Raw genomic sequence first — 26080 nt, forward strand, 5'->3', positions numbered from 1 at the left:
AGAAAAGATTCTAGGGTTTGACCACATAGGTATCAAAGTATCTCAGTTTTAGGGGGTTTTTTTAATGCATTTGCATCAATTCCTCCTTTCCGTCAAAATAGTCTAAGCCAGAAATAATTCTATTGGAATCAGCAAGTTAAAATTCATGTAAGACCAAGAACAACACTGGGAAAACAAAATGCACTTGAAGTTCAGGCATGTTTATGTCTGGACTTTCCACTTTTCCTATCATAATAGAGAAATCTGAGCATCTGAGCCAGAGTTGAATTTCCACTATATTTCAGATGGGAAAGGATATCTGCAGTGGGAATATTGTCCATACCCATGATAATTTTTTTTTTTTTAAAAAGCAACACAGACAGAAAACAGATGTTAACTGCTGTGAGAAAAAAGTGATTGGCAGAGAAGAGAAACTGAAAAATTGATACTTTAGCATAAAGTGCCTTTAATTGGAAATGGAAATACCACAGTGAGAGAGGGAAGCTATCTTAAAATGTAAGGCAAAGCTCAAGAGCAGCTTTCAGGCTGTACTTCCAAGCAGGGGCTTTCTGTATTTTGAGGATACTTTGCATATCCCGCACGTAGCTAATAATGTGCTGAAATGTCAGACTTGTGTTTCATCGCCCTCCTGTTTACCTGCACTTGCCTTTGGATGGCGGAGGACAACATAGAATTACCATTGAAATACCTCATTTATCTTGCAAGCTATTTGTCATACTGTTGCAGCGGGGATACTGCAACACGCCTATATCAAACCAGGAGTCCCGTGGAAAAGAAACAAATATATACGGACGGATTCTTGCTAGATGTTTCAGAGATGTTTATTTCCCCAGCCGCATGGCCGGGCTCTGCTGGGGGACTCTCACAGTCGGGGCCCGAGCTGCTTTTGCCCGCGCAGGGGAACACAAACCAACCAATGGGGAACGAGGCTGAGCAGGGGCAGGGAAACCCCGTGCCTCCCCTCAGGGCTACATGGCAGGGGAGGGACCCCAACATCTCACCCGTTTTATTTTAATAAAAGGAGAATGAAGACAATTGGATAAACATAACAAGAACAGTTTCAAAACAAAACAAGCCACCCTCCTGAGTCTTTAAATGTCCAAACAAATTCTGTGGAACATCTCAGGGCTGACAGAAGGGAGACAGAACTCTCTGGACATGCCTGTGGGGAAACTGAGGCAGGAGAGGGTTTAATTTCTTTCCTCCCCCTTTTCATCCCCCCATCGGCATCGGAAAGGGATTTTTGGGGAAACAATTGGCAAAGGCAGGGGTTTGTGAGGGAAACCATGGATGAAAAAACGGATTGGGAATAAACTGGGGATAGGGTAAACTTAGGAAAGGGTTCATATTGGGTATAGGGTAAAAGGGGAAATTAGGCTGTGGGTAGGGAAATTGCTGGAATGGATATTGTTTATAATTTTGTGCATAACGGCTGCCTTTGACGGGAATACCTCCAGGCCCAGTAACATTCGCTGCTTGTAAACCCTTCTTTCCTTGCACTATATCAAATTGAACAACTTCCCCATCTCCTACACTTTGCAGGTAATTTTTAGGGTTATTCCTTTTAATGGCAGTTCTATGGATGAATAAATCTTCCCCTGTATCATCTCGTGTTATAAATCCATAGTTGTTTTTCACATTGTACCATTTCACAGTTCCTGTGACTTTCGTTGCTAGAACGTCTCCTATCACGTGCTTGCGTGTCTGTCGTGGCTGCTGGTCCCGCGTGGCCGCCGCCTCGCCGACTCCGACGTCTCGGTCAGGCCCCCGCGCCGCGGCCGCTCTGCGCTCTCTGCACGGCCCCGCTCCAGCGCCTGTCTGGGCTCTGTGCGGCTCCGCTCCGCAAACTCCACGCTGCTTTGAGAGCGGCCTCGTTTCGGCTCGGCGCTGCACTGCACAGCTTCTCGTGTCGCTGTGGAAACCGCCGCTTCTCCCTGCATAGGGCTCTCTGAGCCGTATGCACAGAGCGGGCTTCCACGCTGACCTCCGCTTCCTGGCTGCTCGTGGCCCACGGCACCCATGGCGCCTGCGGCATCGCTCCCTCACTCGCAGTCGCGTGGCCGGGGACCCCGAGACAGGGATGGGGTCCGCGGTAAGGCGCGCGCTCCCGAGGGGGCCGGGCACATCCAGCACAGGCACCTCCGCTGGCACAGCTGCAGTCATACACTCCTGGGGTGGCCGCCACGCGGTCTCGGCCACGGGAGAAGTATGATCTTCTGCTTTAGGGGTAATGGGATCATACAGATGCTCCTGAAGAGCGTCACTGATTATAAAGGATCCACGGAGAGCTTCTATCGCTAGTCCATCCCTTAGCTTATCACAGATCTCGTTCCAGAAACACTCCTGAGAATATCCAGGAGGTTTGATATCAAAAAGTAAGTCTCGAGAAATATAGGGGAACTCTTTGAAAAGCCAGATAAAAAAGTGTTCAAGATCTCCCGGTTCCAATACTTTTTTGTTTTGTTGTTCAAGGATCCCTTTTACTTCTAGATACATTTTTTTCTGTGGCTCAGAGAGCCCCATTTCCCACGATTCTTCCATAGTCCAGATATGCAATAGCAAAACAAAACCAAGAAGAGGAATCCAAAGTTTCCAGGGTTTACTCACACAAATCAGTCACGGGGATCGTTCTGCCCGCATTCTCCACCATATGTTGCAGCGGGGATACTGCAACACGCCTATATCAAACCAGGAGTCCCGTGGAAAAGAAACAAATATATACGGACGGATTCTTGCTAGATGTTTCAGAGATGTTTATTTCCCCAGCCGCATGGCCGGGCTCTGCTGGGGGACTCTCACAGTCGGGGCCCGAGCTGCTTTTGCCCGCGCAGGGGAACACAAACCAACCAATGGGGAACGAGGCTGAGCAGGGGCAGGGAAACCCCGTGCCTCCCCTCAGGGCTACATGGCAGGGGAGGGACCCCAACATCATACAAATTTTCCTTTAGGGAAAAAGCTGTGTTAGTGATTATAAGTTCCCTTAAAGGAGGCATCATTTCCCCTCTGAATCCAGTATTCATAGTTTAATGAAGTTAGAACAGTCATTCCCAGCTAAGATGCCTCACATGCCAAATTTTATCTCTGTCTCTGCAGACAGAAATTTAACACCAGTCATTCTTTACAGGGCAGTTTTGCATTTTCCTCCAGTTCCCCCAGTGCTGAAGGATGCAGTGATTGATGTGGTGGGATAACCCCAGAAACTGTAAATCAGGAGGAAAGCAGGGAGAGATGGAACAGCGCAGTGAGGTGAGATACAAACCAGCCAAGCAGGGCTTTATTTCTGCTGCATCATCACTGAGAAAAATGACACTGTAAATGAAATTGAGAGACCTAAAGAAAATGAATGGAATTTTGAGGTTGATTTTTTTTTTTTTTTTTTTTTTTTTGCCTCCATACTAACTAGGACTAACATTATTTGGAAGAAGGACAAAACACTCAAGTAAAGCAACATTAATTCCTGTTCACCACAGGAATAAAGTATCTGGATTAGTAAGGCATACTTTAAGCACACCCTTAAATTGGTCAGGATTTTGCTCCTAAGCAATGAAGCATAGACAGTGAAAGCAATCCTTTACCTTAAGCTGACAAGCTATTACTGCATAGCAATAATCTTTACCGTGTTTTGCCTTTGTTCCCTTTTAATTAAGCAGGAAAATGTTGTGCTAAGCATAATGTGTTTGAGTTGTACATGTCCCATCTCTAATGGCATTGAAGTTTAAACCTACTCTAGCTGGGTGTGCTGTGGCTTCATTAGTATCTGTGTATTATCTGAGATCTGTGGATCAAAGTAATGCAACCACTGTCTCTCCTGCACCAAACTGGGTAAGAGGGAGCAGATTACATCCATTACCCATCTCAGATCACAAAATGGAGCAATGTTTGAAACAGCATAACAAAACCACCTCTCTCAAAAGTGCCATCACTAGAGTCAACAGCTCCACAAGCAGTCTGCAGAGGCTGCATGAAGAAGAGCATTTTTGAACATTTACCTTACATCCACACCCATTGTGCCGTGGTGGTGGAACCATATTGGTTCCCCAAGGCTGTCTGTGGCTCACTTTCTACAAAAGGCAGGAGGCAGCACAGCAACAGGGCTTGTATTTGCTGTATGACAAAACACAAATATGTGTTTCTGAAGGAAATTGCAAGGCTGATCTCGTCCTTATTAAATGATACAGTAAAAAAATTATTCATAATACAGACACTTAAAAAAATCAAAAAAGAATGTTTTTTCCTAAATTCTGTATCAAATTCTGTAAGTGACAGCTTCTATATCCTGCTCTGCAGTGCTGGAAGCTGTTTACTTGCACTGAAAAATGGTTTTTCAGCCCTCCTTGGTAGATGGCTGCTTTGAAGCAGTGGGTAGGGGATCCTGTGGGTAGTATGATATGAGTGATCTTAGAAGTGGGAGAGTTCCCTCATCTTTTTGATAGTGGGGTTTGGATGAGCACTTATTCCCATGGCCTATGAATGAACCAACACTTTTCATTATTGCCACAATGTCCTGAAACTTTGAAGAGAATAGTAATGGACAAATAAAAATACACAAAGAAGTAGTTAACTCAGTTGTACCATTCCTGGTTGTGGCTAATTACTGGTACTCTGAGAGCTGAGATTAAACAAAATTAATTTTCCTGCTTGCAGTTGTAAAGCCAGTAGAATTTTAGGTAGGAGGGGGGAAAAAAAGAATTTGTGAGTCAATTTAAGCACGAACATATGAAGATACTCATTAAAATGAAAACAGGGGAACATACTGCCAGAAGTATAAAACAAAACCTGTTCCATGCTTTATTATTAAGTATTATCAGCTTAGCATCCAGCTGATCATGTCTTCTAATCAGTGTGAATTTTTTGCAATGTTTTGATGTTTAAAATTCCCTTTTCTCTAGTTTTTGGGCTCACTCTTGCTACATGCCAAGTTGCCAAAATGGGTTTTAACTATTTTTTCCTCCAAATATACACACATATGCACACTGCTGTGTCCTCCCACCTCTGTCGAACAGCTTCTTACCAGTATCCTGATTTATTCTGCTGCAAGCTAGTCACCTGTGTTTTCCTAGCCAGGGAAATCTTAATTCCAGTGGAGACCTGCAAGTATCCCAAGCAGATTTAAACAAATTGCATGGTGATGGAAAAAGCATAAGGAAAGTAGATAAGTTGCAACTTCAGCAGTCACTGTCTTTACCTGAAGTTTCTTTTCATGCTTTTTATCAAATTATTTCTTTCAGCTGTCTTTTTGGTGAAAAATTTGCATCAGTTTCTGCTGCCCACCTCACGCCTGTCTCCAGCCTGGTTCCAGTGTTGCTGGTCCAGCTGTCTGGGGACACACAGTGAACTGCATCAGGGAGCTGGTATGGCTGCAAAGTGATGCTGAGAGTAGCACCCATAGCATCACAGTCCTGGCTGCTTTGATTGCAGCTTCCTGGTGATTTATTTTGCATATTTTTCCTCCCAAGTTTCCTCAACCTCTTTCACTGGCATTTTAGAGATGAATCTCTCCATAGTTCCCTCAGAGAGGACAGGGTGGGGACAGGGCTTGTATATATTTCATGTTAGCAAGTACAAAGGTTTCAGTTTGACTATACTGGAGTGCTTAGAGTTTTCCACTTCAAAATATGTTTGGGTTTATTTGGTTTGGGGCTTTTTGTTTGGTTGGTTGGTTTGGGTTCTTTTTTGTCACTTCTCCAGTTTTACTTTGTATTTTAGTATGCAATGAGAACAGGTTAAAAGCAGAGTGGAGAATTATATCTGCTCTTTATTTAATGAAACATATCTACTCTTACTGACAGTGTTCCTACAAGGGTATTCAAGAAGGTTTTGAACCATTTAGCCTTTCAAAAAAAAAATCCAAATTGCAGAGCTCTTGCTTTGCTTTTCCCCTTTACACTCACATCAAAGGAGAATTTGATTCTTCCTCCCTTTGCATCCTAACTGTGTGCCAGCCTTTGTAGCAGCTGCATACTGATTACAGTATTTTCTTGCCCTGTCTGCATGATCTTTGTCCCTTTGTCAAGTTTTGATAGGAAATTTATACCAAGCTCTTTGCTACTCTGCTAAGGAACATTTTTGATTACCTGCACATGTGAATTATTTCCAGTCTATGCAGTGGATTTCAAAAGAAGAAAAAAATCATACTCCAAAAATTTTAAAATGACACTTTTATTGAAGTCATTTTATTATCTGATTTTTTTTTTTATTGTAGACACAATTAATTGTTTATTTATACTTCATTCTTTACTTTCTGGTCCTATTTTCTATTTCATATGGCATGTAAATAATTTTTAGCTTATCTTTAGTACTGTCCCTAATTGTTTACTGAACATGACTGCCTCCTGTTATTGCTTCAAGATTCCAATTTTGACTGTAGAGATTGTACTTTCTCCTCTTTGCCCTTTAACACCTCTCAGTGCTATGACAATAGATTTTCCTCTAAAAAACAATTTTTCTTCACAGCACACTTTAACATCAAAGCCTGGTCAATTAATATCTAAAATCTGATTCTGTTTTCTCCTTTCATCCTGAGCTGGTTTTGTCCTTATGCTTCCCATGCCCTAAATCCTCTTCTGCACATCCTCTGCTATGCACTTCACTTGGAATCACAGCAAATACTCTAAAGAGCCCCAAGTTCTCAAAACAATATGTTGCTTGACTGTTTTTCCTTGGCTCAACTTCTGTTTCCATCAGCGGAGCCACAGACAGTATAAGATGGCTTTTTCTGAATTGACCATTAAAGTCAACTGTTTAGCAAACATAGTTCATACACTGATTTATTACTTAAACTATTCTATTAAAAAAAAGGCACCTTTGCATTGCCACAACAAGTATTGTTTTCCTGTAGAGTCCAGGAGTTGCTCCCAGTTCTGTATTGTACATGTAGCATTAGTTCATGCAACTGTAACTGTTTTATTTTATTTTCTGACAACTAGCATTGCATTAATTCATGTTTCTTTTATAGCTGTCAGGAAGAGAACATTCTATTAAACTATGGATTTAGTAGGAAACCATTATCTTTTCTTTGTTTATTAATTACTTTTGAAAAGGGAAATAAATTCTCATTATTCACTGCTCCATTACTGAAAAGCACTTTCAAAAGAATTAGTCAAAAATTTCTAGATTGAAAAATTGTAATGAAAAGAAGTTCAAGCAAGTTTCTGAAGAATTCTCCAATCAGAAAATTGAAATAATACTGCAGATTTATTAAAAGGAAAAGGAAATTATGTTTAGCTGGTAGTTAAATACACCAGTAAACATCATTTAGAAAGAGCACTTGCTGAGGTAGCAGAAAGGCTTGAAAGAACGGAATGTGTATTAGATCTACAGCAGCAAGGGTTAAAAGGACTGACCAAGAAATCAGAAATCAGCTTCAGCCCTGCTACCTGTGCCTGCTGCCAGTAATAAAGTGACCTCGGCAGGTGGGAGGAAAAGGAGGTGGAAATATGGGCGCCAGACTTCATCTCTGCAATTTGTGCATGTCATTTGATGGAAAATAATTTCAGCTCTGTTACATTACAAGCACTAAAATCTTCCCCTACGTTCACTGGTGGTGTATCCTCATCTTCCTCTTGTTTTTCTGCCTTTTCCTTGCCCTTCTCCTGAGAAGAGACAGCCTTTCTCCTCTGCTCAGTTTCTTATGTGGTCTACTGTTAGGGATTTCATATGGTGGAGATGTTCAGCTAATTGTATTTTTCAACCCAGAAGACCACCTACAGAAAAATTCTCTTTGAAGGGGTGATGTATCTTCTCCTGTTAACTTAAATACATGTATTAAATGCACACTTAATCAAAATGACAGAAGCAAGCAGCAGAAGCCCAAGAAGACAAAATCAACACAAATAACTACACCAATTGACTTCTCAGTTATTCCAGTTCCCCCCCAGCTGTGAGACAACTTGCTCTAATCACAGGAAGACCATCAGTCCCAATCCGCACTCCAGCAGACAGCAGGGAGCATGCACCTCACTGATCTCAGAGTGAATTTTTTGGTGTCTAATAAGTCGTGAACATCAAATGAAGATTTTCCCACTGCTAAGGCATTAGGCAAACCTCTCTTCCATGAGAGTTTCCCGGAGGGCAGTAAGGCAAGCTCACATGGCAGCAGTTAGATGATTTTGTTGGGAGACTGACCTACCACAAGATGGAATCCCCAAGAAATCAAATCTTTACGAGCTCTGCCATTCGCAGAGACAAGTCTTGGAAAGACAGTATGACAGTTGTTTAGTTTAAAACTTCTCCACGTTTGGAATGTCCTGCTGGCTGGAAGAAAGGAGAAAGAAAATGACCACAGAAGAGCATACATTTGTCTACCTCAATTTGCTGTGCTTCCTATTCTTATGGTGGATCACAGCCCTGCCTTTACCTCCCTCTGGGACATTTCTTTAAAAAAAAGACCTTCCCACAAGAGAATAGTGAGTAAATTCTACAACCCTGTCACATATGATGAAAATGGAAGGGCTGAAAATTGAGCTGGGTCTATCAAGCTCGGGTCCTACACTTTCCAAGGATAATTTTAAAAGGAAATATAATAATGTTTTTGAAAACAAAGTTGGCAGCTGCATTTGGATTGGGAATTTATTTGTGGTATGTTTTTCCTCTTCTCCTTCTCCTTTTGTGTGTGTGTGTGTGCTTTTTATCTATATGCAGGACTCTTGTCTTTTTGTTGAAATCATTCCCAGAAACATATTTCCAGAAAATACGTGAGTGATGGTGATTTATGACAGGGTGCTTTAAATCTGCACTGGTAATCAGCTAAAATAGAAAACATAGCATCTCTAGCATGTGTATAGTTTCAGTCATTTTGTCAAGAGTGTGCCACGGGATGGCCAAAAAATGCACAGACTTGTGTGCAGGCTTTTGGGACGTCTGTGTTAAATGATTTCCAAATATACAATAATGATATAGGAGAGAATATAGATTTCTGCTGTAATGAGCCTCATTTATGGCTTTCTCCAATGCAGTCTACCCAAGTGAATAGGTAAAACTATGTACTAGAATACTGTGTATATTCCCAGACTTGGAAAGTAGAACAATGGCACCACTATGAGATGTCATCTCTTATCAGCCAAATGATGCAACATGGTGTTCTGCTCTACCTCTGAAGGACACATATACAATATACTTTGATGTCACTGAGAGCCTCCACCATTTATCACAAACGAGAGACAAGTTAGGGTAACACATATTGTAACAACGTGTTGGGTCAGTCTCTTCTTGCACATAGCAAGTGACAGGATGAGAAGAAATGACCTCAAGTATTGTCATGAAAGATTTATATTATGTTGAGAAAAATTTCTTCACTGAGAGTGTGATCAGGCACTGGATCAGGCTGTCCAGGGAAGCAGTGGTATCACCATCCCTGTAAGTGTTCAAAAGGTGTGTGGAAATTGTACTTGGGGATATATTATTTTGGTGAACATGATTAACAGTTGGACATGATGATCTTAGAGGTCTTTTTCAATAGAAATGGTTCTAGGATGCTATGATCTGAGAGATAGATTTTAGTTGGGGTTTTTTTGATGGGAAAAGAGGATGGTAAAGAGATCTCCTATTTGCTAAGATCAGATCACAAGGTAATCAGAACAACTGAAAAATGTTGAAGTACAGAATCTCAAATATGTTAGACTCTAATTCTAAGAAAAGTAGCCAAGAAAATAGGAAAACCCTTTGGCAAACATTTGTGTGCCTCACTAAGATATGGAGGAGTGAAAGGAGTAGATAAATGACTGCACTGCTAAAGTTGTACAATTATCCAGAAGATGCAATAGTCTTTCCCTTCCAGTCTCCTTCAGATGCTTCAAAAATGGTAGATGACCCAGAATTAAGGCAAGGAAAAAGTAGCAAAACTGACAGGAATTTCAACAGATTACCTATGCAGAGGACTTAAAGCAGAGTCAGTCCAAAATTGCTGCTGAGATTTTACAATAATGAACCAGAGTGTGCAAAAAAAGCCCGAGATGATGAGAATAAAGACTTATGGCATGTCTCTGTCTCCTACCATAAGCTGCAGAAGTCAAACAATGTTCCAGGTTAAAACACACTGTATTACGATATTTGCATTGATTTTCGTATTAATTTGTTATGCCACCTGGTCAATGTGCCATGGTAGTCTCCATTACATTAATCTTTATGCATTTCATAAATTTTCATTTAACCATAACAATACTGTTATGAGGTAAAGACTTATCTGGCAGATTATCCATACTGAACAGAGAGTGAACTGCAGCACAAAGAGCAGACTCCTAAGTCTTCTAAGGTGTTAGTACACTCATTATCCATTGAAATGGGGATCCAGTCCTTAGTTAGATGCTCTAAGTAGAAAAATCCAAATCTCAATATGACATGACATTCACCTTGCCACACTCTAAATATGAGGTATCCAACCTAAGCTAGTTGTCTGCAGTCTCTTTCTTTTCTATTTTCATTTATTTTATAATTTAGGATAACTCAAATTTACACTGAAAAGACAAAAATACTGGTATGGGCATAGTTGCTTTAAAAAGCTGCATTTCCAGAGAAACTTAGACAACATGGGGGGAAAAAGGCTTGACTGGTTGAGAGCTCAAGGAACTTAATCCTGTCTTCCTCACAAACAGCTTTTTTTTTTTTTTTTGGTCATCTTCTACTGCAAAGTCAGTTATTTTCAAGAACACAGCCAAGTCAGTCCAAGTAGCTATATCTCTAGGCAGCATCTAACAATTTCTCTTTTACTGGTCAATAGCATTATTTTGATTTGGCTTTGGATGATTTTTTTTCCTTCTGGAAGGGGTGAAGTGGTTCAGGTTCTGGTTTAATTATAAGTGTCTCAGGTGAACACTGGTGTTGTGATAATAACATTGTACCACCCAAGTCTATCTGCCTTTTGCATGAAACTGATCTATATTTGAATTCTGTGTCATTACTTAATTTCAGTTGTTGTTCAGCTGTTCAGCAGAAAAACAGCTGTTCTTTTCTCTCAAGTGGAGGCTCTTTTCCAATGATAAACTGAAGCAGTTTCTGCTTATCTCCTAGTGTGGCTTTGGATTCAGCTGACTACTTCCAGGTGTCTGTAATGTATCTACACTATAGACAAGTGTCTACCTGTATGCTAGGTATTTATAATATTCAGCAAATGAAGAGAGACTCATTACAACCAACAAGACACGATTCAGATGCCTAAGTGCAGGAATCATCATAATTTCTGATACTGAAATCATCTGCCTATCACAGGTACATGGGAGATCACCTTTCTGGAATGGCTGCTTGAGATCAGGTGGGATAGCCCAGAATATCTTGAATGCCACTAGTTGCCTAAGTCACAGCACATAAATTGACTGCCAAGGTATCCAGGGTGTTATCTTGTTCACAAAGCTTGGACTGTGCTTTAGGAGATGCATGCCAACTCCACAGAGTGTACTGTCTTGATCTCCAGAGAATAAAGGTTTGACACCTTTTCTTCATCTGGAACTAGATTCTCTTTAAGGCCCCTTCCAACCTATAATTTCTATATAAATGCTGCATGTGGACACCTAACTTGGGATATCTGATATCTCCAGTCTCACGAGGTCTTTTGACTTAAAAAAAATCAAATAGAAATATACAGTGTGTCTTTTTAACTTCCTCAGCTCCATAAACATGAAAAAGTGCATATTTCAATGTCATAAGCTTCTATATGATAAAAATAAGTCTGGGAAGCCCCTGTACTTTTGATTTCTAGAGGAAGTATGATCAGTAGGATGGAAGATCCCAGCCACTTGCAGTGCACTTTATAGAGTATGCTGTCCAAATATTTTCTGATTTTCTGGGGAAAATGAAAAACAAACAAATCAAAACATACTGATTTGATCCATAGTTTATGCTATTCAGCCAAGTGCAAATATTAACCTTCAAAAACCACAGACAATATTTTTAAAGTTTAATTGCTCCCCAGTTGGATCTCATTGACCAGTTGTTTCTTGTTGCCTTCTTTCTCACTGAAGAGATGACCTTAACAGTGGATCCTAAAATGAAACATAGAATGCATGTAATTAAGGCACGGAATCACAGAATAACTTGAATAAAAAGAGACCTTAAAAATCATCTAGTTCCAGCCTCTCTGCCATGGGCAGGGACACCTTCCACTAGACCAGGCTGCTCAAAACTCCGTTCAACCTGGCCTTGAACAAAACCAGGGAAGGGACATCCACAATTTGTCTAACTAAGTGGCACTTCTATTTTTTTTTTCTGTTTTGTTATTTTGTTCAATAAAAACCCTTTCTGGGTCCTGGAGAGAGATGAGTGGAGTGATGAAGTGGATTAAATGCATAGCTGGGAGCCCCTGTTGAGATCACAATTCACCAGTACTTGTTATGTTTTCCTGTTCACTGACTACTTCTGAAACCACTTCAGCTGATCTCAGGCATTGGAAAGGCTTATTGAGATAGGAGATGAATCCAGAACATGCATAGACATATAAAACATCCTTTTGAATAGAGCAGTGAACAACAATCAATAGATTTGCAATAGGACTAGACTTTACATCAGAAACTGTAGAAGAGGGAGTGCACATTTCTGTGAAAGTCGTTGGAAACCAGGATGCTAGCTTTAACCTACAAAAACCCAGACAGGTCAAGAGTAGCTAATAAATCATCTCTTCTTGTGTCATGACAAACTTGAAGGAAGAATTCAGATTAGAATTTCCACAGTGTGAAAAAAACAGAGTCTATTCTCTATGATTTATTTCAGCTGGATTGTTTGCTTTTCCAATCTGCGCTTGTTAACCAGATAGGTACCTCTTTCTTCTTTCTTTTTCCCTTGATCTTTTAAGGCTGTGGGGGATTTATAGCCCTTTGCTGATACTGTTTTGTTGTTGTTGTTGTTGTTGTTTGTTTTTGGTTTTGTTTTGTTTTGTTTTTATTTAGGGAATAGATGCTCATAGCTCAACACAGATGCTGGTAGTTTTAATCCAAGGTATTTGTATGAATCTTTTTCTCCAGCTGTGCAAAAGGCTCCCCAGTAGTGTTAGGTAAACACAGACCTTTTCTCTATTGGAAGTCATTTGCCTTCTTTCCATCACTGGCTCTATACAGCAGTAGTGAGGAGCCCAGGAAGAGCCAGGAAGAGGACAGGACTTCAGATGAAGTCACAAGGTGACACAAAGAACAAATAAGCAGAGGAAGAGAAAGACCTCTCCCTCTATTCTGCAATGGCACACCTATCTCTGCTGCAAAACTTGCTTCTTCAAGTAAACATACTGACTTTTACATCACCTTGCCACCCCAACTGTCCCTCTTGATACCTATCTGCTCATATGGTCCATGCTTTCAAAATCCAATCCAATCCCTCTGAGGTGGCATCTGTTGTTGTATCACTTGCTCACACAGAGGCTTGCACAATGGGGCTTTAAAGCATGGCTCTAGTTTCTGGGCACTAAGAGAATAATAATAAACAATATTAAAAGCTGTAGCAGCTGCAATAAAACATGCATTTATAGGGTTAGCTTCATGAACAGCTAACAAATCACTTAAGCTTTTAAATATATATATATAAATAAATAGCAACAATAAATAAGATGAAACTGCAGCTGGGAGAGAACTCTTATGGCTGTTAATTTTTTCTCCCCACTTATCTTCCTTCTGCATAAGGGATAAGAATAGGTTTGCATTGCAAATTCCAGACAGTCGATCTCTCCTCAATGACAGTTTTGCCATAATTCTCCTAATTTCAAGTTCCCGTTTAAAAAGGTAACAGTAAATGGTATCCAGGCCATTTTTGCAGTCATCGGCAGCTGACTCAGTTGATTCATTTCCACAGATTTAAGTTGTTGCCTGCACAGTCAATCCCCCTGGAAAAAGGCTGCTTCCCCATATCAAATGGCTTGTGCCGACTCTAAATCCTGATTTTGAAATAAGCATAAAAGCTAAGGTTTTTAGGGTCTGTGTCATCACTCCAGCCCAGCTCTCAGGAGGGAGTTATATGCCATTTGCAAAATCTTCTCTTCAGGAGTTTTCATAATGGTTGTTACATCAGAAACACAAGAACATACAAAAATAAAATCTGGAATAGCTCCTTTTTTTTGAAAATCATTTGTGTATTGGTCTTCAAATAATTTTGAGCTAAAGACTGATATCATCCAAAGGACCAATCTCTGATAAGTAAAAAAATATAGTTATGACTCACTAATTTGGTATGTTAAACCACAGCCCAGTGCTACTCATGTTAGTTCATTTAATATGTTCCTTGTTATTTTTACAAGTATTAGTCAACAGGAATTTCCTCTGCTAGAATCAAGAAATATTACTGTGTAAAATATATTTACATTTTAAAGACTGTTCGGTCAACCTAGTATCACTATACATCTGTTGAGTTTGTTCAAATTCCAAAAATGGCAAGCAGACGTTATGAAATCAGTGTAATCCCTAAAAGAGCTGAGACTGTTTAGTCTAGAGACCAAAAGACTGAAGGAAAACAGGATAATCATCTCCAAATATGCAGAAGAGACTTTCAAAGAGAAAAGGAATAAAACATTTTCTTTGTCCTCATTGAATAAAGTAGAAGCAAAAAGCTTCAACTGCATCATAGAGCTCTGGGTGAAACTGCTGGGAGAACTTTCTAACAGGAAAACAAAACACCGGACTAAGTTTCTTAGGAGGCTGCAGCATCTTTCCCAGAGGGTTTTACAAAAAAGCCCAAACCATAGACCAGGAAGGGCTTTTTGCACCCTCTGTGTAGACTATCAAAGAAGAATTTATGGACGCTCCCTTTTTTTACACTATTTTCTACTAATCTGTACTTTTCCAGGCTTTCCCATGGACGGACTTTCCACTCTGTTTCAAACTACCACTAAAGCTGAGAAATTTAGGATGAAATTTCTTTTGTAGAAGTAAATATTTTTAAACTTTCTGCAGATAAACGCTTCATCATGAGACTTCTGGTCTAGACCAAAAGTCAGTTTTTATTTTGTAAACAGCCTATTTACAGAAAACACAACAGTTCTGCCTTTAGGTATCCTGAAAAAAACCTAACTATAATCCCAATGAGTAATGCTGGGTAAGCAGTTATATTTGTATCAAGGAGAAGAAAAATATAGCCACAATTCTGGTATGACTTCTGCTGCTTCTGCTGTCATTGCTTCACAATATTCTTTCACTTTTGTGCACCTACTGTCTACCCTTATTTTTAAATATATAAAATTCACATGTAAAAGCTTAGAGATAAAAGTGGTAAGAAGTGTAACAGGTAGCTGGACTTCATGGTGTCCATAATTTTTCTTGCTAGAATCAGAATCTTGCTGTTTACAGCAATGCCAAGCAACTTTCTCATGCTGCTGTTGTGATGCCCATACTGTCTTCTGCTGACAGTACATCGCTGGTAAATGTGCTGCATGAAGGGAAGACAACCTCACCTCTGAGAATGAAAACCACAGGAACACATTTTTGTCAAGGTATTTCATAAACACATATAGGTCTAAGCTCTCAGAAAGCTCTCCCCCTATTCTCCCTTAAATTTCAGCTTCTCAAGGTGGTCTCACATGACAGCCCTTTTAAAGAAGATTCACTTAAGTAGATTCATTTGCATTTTAAAGAAGGGTGTAGGAGGTAGCAATTAAAGAAGAAATTCTTAGTTAAATTTGTTCCTTTTCACAATGTCTTAAACCCCTCTTCCTAATATCTAACTTCTGTTTTACCATTCTTCCCTCCCATTTGACTCAAAAATAAATAAACCCAGAAATATTTCCTTGACCTGATAATTGTGCAGGTTAAACTGCGAGGCTTTATACTGAGGCAAATGCAATGAGAATAAAACAAAACCAAAGTTAAATTATAAGCCCATGTCTTTAGTGCTCCGTGCCTCTTGCCTTGCAGTTTACTTTTCCGTGCCTGTCATCTGTATTGCAATGACCTTGCTTTGGGAGCTGTATCATGCTCCTATTGCAATATCATGGCATTCTAGCTCTGGTTGTGGCATCTGTGTAAATAATGATCCTCAATGGACACTGGTTCACAGTTTTCTTAAAGCTTTTTTACTCTAAAATTTCTTTTAAAATTAGCATATTCAAATGGTAACAGGTATAAGTGAAAAGAAAAATGGACTCAGTGTATTTAATACCAGGAAGTTTTTGATAAAAAGACTTAAGGTTTCTTGTAATGTTTTAAGTTAAGATAAACCATGCCTCAAAATTAAACTTGAAAAGCACATACTGTAAGTTAAAGTTACCCTGAAACAACAATCAGCTTAGCCTTTTTGGGAGTTTCAAATGTGTCACCTAGTGTGAGTTTCTTGATCTCAGTGTGGAAAGCAATACTGTGAGAAGCAACCACAATGTATTTCAGGGTATGAAATTGTCAATATTTCTGAGATATTCTTACCTGTATCTACTTCAATATGTACTGGATAAATCATAGGAAAAAGTGTTTTGCAACTCCTTCAAACATTCAGGATTTTAAATTATGAACTATCATAAAAAAATTGACTACTTTTCTCTTAATAAGAGAGTACTTTGCTTCATTCTGCTGTGAGTCATGCTTGGACTATTTGAATTCTGTTGTGTTTAACAAGATTCAGACAATTCATTTTCTCTCAAGATGATAGAATGGATACAATGTCATTTATGGTTGTAATTCTCTTTCATAATTTTGCTCAGCAATTTTTTTAGTGGAATGCTCATAGAAAATGGAACCATTAAATGTAATGTAAACATTTCTGAATTGAGATGTTAACATTTAAAAATTGCCTCATTTCTCTTTAATGTGTTTTGCTGTTTTTCTTGCCTAATTATCATTCTTTTCAATATTTATGTTAACATGACCTTTCTCTGACTGAATGGCTTTAACTGCTTCTCAAGTACTTACAGCATCATGATTTTTAAATTAAATTATGTTGTTGTGGAAGAGATTGCAATGCAGCCCACAGAACAGCAGGGAAAGGAACAAGTTTCTGTTAGTCCCAGAAAATGAATGTAGTGATAGTGTTTATTAGTTCACTCTTCTAATCAATGCAACTGTACCAGAGGAAGTATGACTTTGTTTCTTGCTCATGATTAGAAACATTCCAGTAAATTTAATGCTGGTCAAAATTGTCAGCTTGAATAGCTGTGAAAGATTGTTTAATGTTGTAAAATGTTTATTACTTTTACTTATTATGCCTTCATCCTGCTGACAGAATTAAGGTTACACCACAGATTCTGTTTGCCCATGGGAAAAGATCACAGGAACACGGGCAATAAGATTTGGCTCTACATCTTGAATTTTCAGGTCAATGTTATTGCACAGCCAAAACCTAATCTTTTGAAATCTGTGCGGTCTAAGGCTACAGCATGTGCAATAATAAGCAAATGCAGAATTTTCTTGTAAACAGTGTGAGATGTTTACTTTGATTTTCTGCATATCTTTCAGCGTATGTGTTCTGTTTGTCTAGAATTTAAGAGTTAAGACCAGCCTATCAACTCAGTTTCACCATGAAACCTGTTATTGCATTACCAGACTTCCCAAATGGTTTTTTCACTTCCATCCCCCAAAAAAAGACAGCTCTTCTCAATCTTTCCACTGTTCTCCATTTAGAGATGACAATGACTAAGAATACGATGAGCTGGAAGACGTGAATGACACACATTGAGGGAGAAAGCAGGAACAAAATAAATCACTGAAAATAAAATCAAAAGAGATGCAGACATTTAATATTTAACTTTTAACACTGAAAGATGTGAACAAAATTAAAGACAAAATAAGACAGAAGGAAAATAATGGATGCTAAAAGACTGCCTAAAAATGAGACATTGAAAAAAAAAAACCCAACAAACAGAAATAGCTCAAAAACTGTAGCAAAAGGAAAGTCAGGTAAGCTTTAACTGAAAGTCACTAATTATCAAAATTTGTATGTACGCATCCCACTCTTTAATTCCATTTGACACAAAAATGCCAAATAGAAATAAAAGAACTGGCAGCTAACAGTCAATAAGTTCACATAACTTAGTCCACAAGCATCTCCCAGAACAAAGCCGAATCCAGAAGAATGCTGAGCCTTCAAGGTTTTCTGTCCTCAAGGGTTGAGTAATAGGGTATGATCTGATGCTGTACTTTGTGCAGAGCCTGCTTGGGCTGAGTTCCTTGGTGGAATTGAGGAGGAGAGGTTCTTTTCCCCTGTGGGAAAAATGCATATAGTCTGCTTCTGATTGACTTTTTCTTGTGTTTTGAGAAGGTAGAGAATAAAATGGGAACTATTGGCAAGGTCTATGCATAAGTCAGAAAGGCCAGTATCTTGAGGAAAGTTGGTACAGATGAATGGTGTGTCTGGATATTCCAGAATATGAGGACAAAAACACATGACATTCATAGAATCATAAATTGTTAAGATTGGAAAAATTTTTACAGTTATGAAATCCAACCATCAACCTAGCACCACTACCATGTTCAACTGTAAACCATATCCCAAAATGCCCTATCCATATGTTTTTTGAGCACTTCCAGGGATGGTGGACTAAATAATGTCCCTGGGAAGGCTGTTCCAAAGCTTGACAACTCTTTCTCTGAAGAAAATTTTCATATATCTTATCTAAACTTCTTCTGGTGTAACTTGAGGTCATTTCCTCTCATCTATTTTTTTTCAACATTGAGTGAACTTGTCTTGGCCAACAAGTTTCTGACATTCTTATGTCAATAGAGCTAATACAGCTTCTCCAACCTACCATCCTTCCTTCCTGGAAGCTAGGATTGGCAAGGTAAACTTTAACACTTGGTGTTCACAGAGGATGCTCTCAAGCTTGGCAAGACAGGGGAGCTCCCTCTGGGAGGTGTTCAACTGGAGTTAAACAAGGCAGGGTCACTGCCAAGTGCTTTGGAAAAACAGCATGAAAAGAGGTGAAGGGAAAAAACAGAGAAAGAGACAATGTAATCTTTTTTTTTTTTTTTTTTTTTTATGGGGAAAGATGTCAAACCGTCATGTTAGTCTCTGCTGAGGTTCTGAGCACGAACAGTTGCCAGGGTAACTGTTGTGCCAAGCCTCAGCACTCATGTATTTTTTCATTGATAATTGCTAATGTGAACAAGTGCTGGCTTGCACTTTACACCTGCCTGGCTTGTAAGTCTAGTTTAATTGGATGTGCCAAGATTGAGGAAAAAGTAATCTGCCCTTTCAAGACAAGTGACAGGTAGATGAAGTGTTGCTTAGGCCTTTACTGTAACAATTTTGCTGACAAAATTACTATGAATTGTCTTCCCTCAGTGCACATATACTGCCTTTGTTTATGGAATCGAGAGTTTAAGCTTCAAGATTCATTATAAGTAATTATGCCATAAAGTTTTTTGGGGAATATCTTGGTGTTGCCGGGTGAAACTTTACTTTTACCCCCAGAGTTCTGAGTGTTTCATTTTATATGCATGTATGAATACAGTTTTTCAAAGTGATGGAGAAAAATGAGGAAAACCCCTAAAATATTACGATCCTTAATATATATATGTCTGTATATAAAGTTGTTTTAAAAAAAAATGGTTCTAAGGAAAGAACCCAGAGAATTAATAGGGTCAAGTTTTTTAAAAAAATCTTCTCCTGATAGTTTGTTCCACAACCTCAGAAGTGATGTGGAACTTTAGAGTAATCAGTTTTTGAATGTTCTACTCAAGATATTCTGAAGACTGATAGAGAATGGCAGCATCTCAAAATTCTTTATCAAGTTCCCCTGAAAAAATTTGGGCTGAAAGCCAAAGAACCCAGGGATCACATAATGTTTTTTCCAGGACCACCACTTTCTTATCTATATTGTCTCCATCCATATTTTGGGCCACGCTACAAAATTCTATCAATAAGGTCTAATTCACTACTAAGCTGCACAAGACTGCCCAAAAGGTATAGAAAAGTTATTATAGGGCCTTCTTTTGTTGCTGTTCTCTTTTTCTGCCTTTTTTTTTTTTTTTTTTTCCCTACTTGGTCATAAGGAGATTACAATGATTCTATGTTTTTTATTTGCTTTTCAGAGCTGTGCCAAGCCTGGCCTGCTCCATTGCTTGGTGTATTAAGTGTGTAACTGTCTTTCTTTGATGTTGATTTCCTAGTGCACTTAAATGAAGTTTCCTGAAACCAATGTGCCAGAGCAAATTAATATATGAATAATACATAGAAGTTATTTTAGCAGCTTTCATCAGAAGACCTCAAAGAACAGCATGAAGGATAGCAGGGAGATTGCCTTATACCATTCCATGAAGGAAGAAGCAGAGGTACACTGATGTTGTGCTCCTTGACTAAAACTGCACCGTCAATGAGGGTAGAAATAGGAGAAAACCATCCTACTTGACAAAAAAAATATCCTAAAAGTTAGGCAGTACCAGTTATATCAGTAATTCTGATTGCATAACCTGTCTTCATTCTGAGTCGTGACAAAGATTTCATATGCGTGTCTTTGCTCCTGTGGGACTGTTTCAGGATTAAAAGGTTGCAGTGTAAGGCAGAACACAGCTAGTAAGCCCAACCCACCAAGCTGCTTGGCAAGATAGAGTATTAAAAGTGAAATTAGCAAAATCCTAAACCTACTCCATAAAGCACTATGAATGCTAGATAGGCATTTCATGTCCAGAAACACAGTGGACTCAGAGGAATGTTATTTTTGTTAAGATATTTAGGTTAAAAGCATAAAAATGGAAGCTGCTGAAACTGCCCAGGAGAGCAGAGGGGATTTCAAACACCTTACATAGGATTCTTTTAATCCATGTTTTCAGTGATACTCATTTACTTATGTAATTCCCCCATGAGATAGACTCATGAGGCTAAATTCTCTCTCATATTTCTGCTTGGTCACAGTGTCATGGAGATGACAGAATTTGGAAATACACAGAAGTAAATGAGAGCGCCATGTGGTTACCACAGTTGATAAGCCCCAAATGTAATGAAGCATTAGCTGGATGAGTTTTATTAGTAGCCGCTGCACATAGAAGTGTATAATTTCATGCTATGGGTTAGTAGTGCTGATCAAAGTTTAGGAGTTCATCAGAGTTTACCCTATCACAATTTCCAATATCATCAGAAAGAAATTTGATTCACTTTTCAGTGAAAAAATTGACCTAGATTTTCAGCTTCACCACGGAGATGCTTATAGAAGCATCTGTAATGGAGTTTATCCACAATGATTGTGACTAAACTGGAGCAGCAAAAGCATAATATAATGGAGAACTGCAATGAAATAGCAAATGTTGCTCTAATGATGAAGAAAAATAAGTTGTACAATTAAGTTTAGTAAACAGATGATTTTAATTTACACAACAATCAGATAAAAAGTTATGATCTTTTTAAACTTGTATTACTAGCAGAATCACATTGGATGTTTTAGAGTGGTCAATTTCAATTTTATTTCATAGCCTATCAATCTGAAAACATCACAGCAGAGATAATAGAAAAATAGATGGGCTATGACTTTACAACTTAGTAAGAGAAAGTTGCTCCCTGGGGATGTATGATCCATTCAGCTTTCTAAAAAGAATTAGGAAAAGAAGAAAACTGGAAAGCAGACCAGGAAAATGTACCTCTTAGAAGCACTGTGGATGCCTGAGCATGATATTTTCCATTTGTCCAATATCATGATGCAAAAAATTGTATCGTGGCCTGTATCAAGGATAGTGTGTGCAGAGGGACCAAGGAAGTGATTGTCTTGTAACACTTGGCACTGTGAGGCTGTAGCTCAAGCACTAGTTAACTTTTGGGCACCTCACTTCAAAAGGGACATTGAGGTACTGGAGTGTGTCCAGAGAAGGACAACAAATCTGGATCTAGAAAACATGTCTTTTGAGGGGCAGCTTAGGGAGCTGGGGTAGTATAGCCTGGGGAAGAGGAGGCTCTGGGGGTCCTTTTGCTCTCTACAACTGCCTCAAAGGAGGATGAAGTGACATGGGGTTCATCTCTTCTGCCATATGTTAAGTGAAAAGATGAGACAAAATGGCCTTAAGTTGTGCCAGGGGTTTTTCAGATTAGATATTAGAAAAAAATTTTAATTGAAAGAGTGATAAGGCACTGGAATAAATTGCCGAGGGCAGTGGCGGGGTCACTGGCTCGGAAGTCTTCAAGAGGCATCTGGATGTGGCACTGAGGGATGTGGGCTAGGGGTGATTATGGTGGTGCTGGGTTGGCAGTTGGACTAGATATCTTGAAGATCTCTCTCAATCATCTTGATGATGAGGTTGGATGGGACTTGGAACAACCTGGTTTAGTGGAACGTATCTCTGCCCATGGCAGAGGATTGGAACTAGGTATTATTTAATGTCCCAACCCAAGCAGTTCTATGATTCTGTGATAAAAAGATAGGATTATGCCCATGTTGACATGTTAAGATAAGTCACAAAGTCAAGAAAGTTTATCAGCTGGGGTTGCACCCATGGTGAGCAATATGGGGCAGATATTTACTGGCTTCTCTGCAGATCTGTACCTTCTGTTTAGGAACAAGAGCTCATGGCCAGCACAGTTCATTTGTAAATTAATTACAGGATTCAATTTTTGAAAAAGTGGGATCTGAGAGACATAGAAAGGGATCTTCAAATGAAAACTTTAATCACACAGTGTGAAACCTGACACATTTGTTTCTACGTTTGTTCTCATGAGCATGTGTTACAGGGCTCAGGAGATTGGGCAGGTACTGCAGTCTACATTGAGTGATGTCCCTGTGAAGGTCCTTTAATCAACCACCCTTTGAATTATTATTTGTAAAACTCTGAATAAGGTAGAGCAATTCATACATTTCCTGGTTGTACAGTTGAAGTCAAAGACATATCAGCAATATCATTTCCTTATGCCCTACAAATTTACCTGTGGGAAAGGCAAGGAATGACCAATGGCCAGTTTGCTTAGTTCAGCCTCACTCTGATTTCCCTGGTAACTGCTCCTCACCACAAAACAAAAAACCTCAGCAGGAAAAGGTGGGATCAGAAGTAGAAGGTGGCTAGAAAGGGGTTCAGAAGCAGGGTATAGGTGTTTGACACTTTTCTGTGTAATTAAATTCAGCACTGCAAATAGCCTGGGGTTTTTTCCCATGAGGGCAAGGTTGTTCGGGAATGCTTTTAAGGATAGATAGATATAATTAATGCTTCATCTCTCCTTTAACTCTGATATACTGAGTGAATACTGTGTCTTGCAAGGACTGTCCTGTTCCAGAAAGGACACCACTTCCTTGTTGCTCGTTAAATAAGAAGTTTAAGCAGGAGTATTCAAAATGATTATATTTGTTTGTTGTTTGTTTTTTCACAGCTGGTAGAATTTTTCTCCCATTTTATTTTTTATCTACCCCTTCTCCAAACCCAAGTCAAGAATTTGCTTTTCCTCTGAGTTAAAGAATAGCATTTCCCCCCAAGTGCTCATCAGTTGAAAGTGCCCATTTAATTATTGTTAGACTTCAGAGCTTCTTACTTGTTAGCATTAAACTGGTGCACAGCCATGTAGTACCTGCAGTGTGAGAAGTAACTAAGGTCAACTTTTAAAAGCAAATCAAAAGAGAAAAGCACCACCAGTGTAGCAGAAATTAGAGACAAGACAGTAGAATGGTAGAAAATAAAGAAGGAAATCCTCCTAGATTTCAGAAGTCATTATCATCCAATTCTTTCATTCATACTAGCGCAAGGTAGAGTACTTTCTCTGAAATCTATGGTGAAGAAACCCCAACTTTTTCCTTTAGGTACAGACTTCAGTTACACTGGCTTAAAACAATACACCTTTCTCTTAGCTATGCCCAACTGACTGCCAGCATGTCTCCTTGTACGCATCCTGCATTCAAAGTCAGGCTATTTAAGCTAATACATCTTCTCCTTGGTCTAAAGTTTTACATTAACCTGAAAGGCAGGGAGAGCTGAAAATCATGCAAACAGTAGTTCATAGAACTCAACTGATAAGCCGTAACTCATTAAATCATTATAACGCTACCACATTCATAAGTGTGTGTTCTATCCTTGTTCTTGTCTAGGATTTGTGAAAGGGCAAGATAAAAAATACATTTTCCTGATTGCCACACTATGAATCTGAGGGAGAAGCAAACACTTGACATAGTCAGGATTTATATAAGTAAAATTTTGATTAGATAAATACGCAAATTACAAGAAGGAAAAAATTAACAGTTTTTCTGTAGAAGAAAACTGTTTTTCTAGACACATTTTCTTTCTGGTTCATCTTTTTTACCTTCATCACCTTAGCTATCAAAGGCAAAGGCAGCACGTAGGCTTGCTTCTCTAAGTGTGAAGGACAATCCACAAAACTTCAGTGACAAATATTGTCCCTGCAAATTGCAGCCACTGTTTTTTTCCAGGCAGTTTGCCTGGGTTTTTTTTGCTTTTTTTTTTTACTGTCGCTGCTGGGTGTCCATAGCCTGCTGCTTAAAGCATAACAGCAGGGAAACATGAAGAGAACAAGCTGGAGCCAACTACTTGCAGAAGTCTCCTTAACCTGTGAATTTATTTTGTGACTAGAGTTACTATGACAATGGTGACTGAGCTTAAACTACTGAAAGAGCTTGGTCGCTTTTAGATAAGCACTAAAATGGTTGAGTCACCATCTCTGGAAGTGTTAAAAAAACATATGGGTAGGGCACTTGAAGATATATGTGGTTTACTGGTAAACATGGAGGTGGTACTAGGCTGATGGTTGGACTTAATGAACTCAGATCTTTTTTCCAGCCTCACTGATTCTACAGTTCTAAGGCACTGGGATGGTTAGATTTGAGGTCAAGACCAATATCAGATTTAGGTTCAGAGTGAGTAGCTTCAAAATCCCCCACTTTCAACTTCAAATGACAGCAGGGTCTGGTGATCAGACCTAGTATCATTTCTAGAACTTCTTAGAAACTAAGTGTTCTTATCATTTTGACTCCCCAGATAGCCAAAATTAAAGGACCTGGTACTGCTCTGACAATTTCAGGGAAAACAGGAAATACTCTTCCACTCTACAAAAGAAAAAATTATCAGTGTGTTCAATGAACTTAGCCAGAATATTGGAAGAAGACAAGAATGAATGCCCTCAAGTTGTGAAAGGGGAGGTTTAGATTAAATATTATGAAAAATTTCTCTCCTGAAAAGGTTGCCAGTCGCTGGAACAGGCTGTCCAGGGAAGCGATGGAGTATCCCTCCCCAAAGATGTTTAAAAGACATGCTGATGTAGCACTTGGGGACATGAGTTAATGGTGGGCTTGGCAGTGCTGGGTTATCAGTTGGACTTGATAGCCTTAAATATCTTTTGCAACCTGAAACATTCTGTTTCTTTGATTCTATGACTCTGTTCCTGTATCAACACCATCTCATATGGTGTTTTAACAGTTTGTGAGGATGAAATTATATTAGAAGGGTCCTGATTTGAAGTTAAATGTTTTGTGTTTACCTTACCATTGTGTATTACTTTCTTAAAAATATATATGTATATATTTGTAACATATGTATACATGTAAGAGTGTGTGTGTGTGTCTTGAATGTTAAATATTACAACCTTAAGTGGACAGAGTATCTTTGCTGTCCTAGTGGGATACAGGATGCATAACAAAGGTGAACAGTCATATTATAAGATAGATGTTTTGATACTATTAGGTATACCTGGATCAGGTTTTTTTTACCTTTGGGTGTATATATCAATAATCCTTTGTTTAGGTCCAGGAGTGGAGGCTAGCTGACCTTACTACAGACAAATATATAATTTGTTTTATAGTGTAATGTATTGTGATTGAAATAAAAATATGTATCCCATGGATAACAGCTCAGAAAATCTCCTGTATAAACCCATGATATAAAAAGATGGTGACTTTCTAAAAGCTCTTAGAATCAGCGACACAAGAAGAGCCTTCATTTCTGTTGTGTTGTCTTACTTTAACACTCATTAAATGTTTCACAATACTATGATCTCCTCATAGCAAATATAAGTAAACTATTCCTCCAACACTAAAAATGACTTCATTATTACTTTCTAATTCCATAGCAGTACAAGAGAAATAAACTTTCTGAAATTGCCAGTCTTTTTCCAATTTCTTTTTTTTGTTTTGTTTTGTTTTTATTTTTTGGTAGGATGGACTTATTTCTTTGCTTGGAAAATAAGATGTTCTCTGCTTCTGGCACTCTGGTGAAAATCGGTAATTAAGGTAAGAGAAATAACTTCAGATCTCCTACAATTTCCTGGTCTTGCAGTCTAT

The sequence above is a fragment of the Aphelocoma coerulescens genome, chromosome 1 (assembly GCF_041296385.1).
Source record: "Aphelocoma coerulescens isolate FSJ_1873_10779 chromosome 1, UR_Acoe_1.0, whole genome shotgun sequence".
Taxonomy (NCBI): domain Eukaryota; kingdom Metazoa; phylum Chordata; class Aves; order Passeriformes; family Corvidae; genus Aphelocoma; species Aphelocoma coerulescens.